We start from the raw sequence: 767 nt of genomic DNA, 5'->3' as shown, positions 1-767 counted from the left end.
TAGTGGATCACCCTCGGACCGGAGCCATTCCTTGGTTCTAGAGAACTAGAAGCCCCTACACATTCAGAGCCTGCCCGCACTTAACGCTCAGGTTTTTGTAACCGGTGATATTCCCTCCCCCACCAATTTATGTCTCATCCCCAACTACGCCTAGCCATGATCATTCTTTTTAACTTTTGTCCCGACTTTTGAGGAAATTTTGTATATAACTTGAAGAAACTTCACCCACTTAGACACTAGTTTGAGGACTTTCAGCCACCGCCTAAGTCGCTGAACCACCACTGTTAAGATGTGGGGCTATGTTCTTTCGCCTCCCCAAAGTACCCCCCCCCGCTCCTTTGCACTGCATTAGGTCCCGGTTTCTGCCCCCCCCCGGCCCCCGAGGTAAATGCTGCCTCTACGGTTTGCCTCTAGTAAACCTTCATTGAAATGAGATCAGACTACGGGCTGTTGCCCCCCACCCCCGCATCACGCTGCTCAGTTGCCCGTGTTGTTGCTCGTAACACTGCCAAATCAGTACTGGCTGCGTTCTGCATTTGCCCTGCATTATCTCTTTTCGAATCCTGACCACTATTTCGCGGCAGAAGAAACCGAAACTCGGACGCCCAGCGTTTAACTTCGAGGGAACCCTGAGCACCGTGCTGTCAGTCACTCCGCTGGGACCTGCCCCGAGCACCCGGGCACAGCCGGGGCCGACGTCGTGGCGAGGCGCGGAAAGGAGACCCGCAGCCACAGCACCGAGTGGGCCACGCTCCACGTACAGCGAC

Source organism: Fukomys damarensis, unplaced genomic scaffold, assembly GCF_012274545.1.
Source record: "Fukomys damarensis isolate Sample0158 unplaced genomic scaffold, DMR_v1.0_HiC HiC_scaffold_37, whole genome shotgun sequence".
NCBI classification, from domain to species: Eukaryota; Metazoa; Chordata; class Mammalia; order Rodentia; family Bathyergidae; genus Fukomys; species Fukomys damarensis.
The sequence above is the reverse complement of the archived record's forward strand: the minus strand, read 5'-3'. Positions refer to the sequence as shown.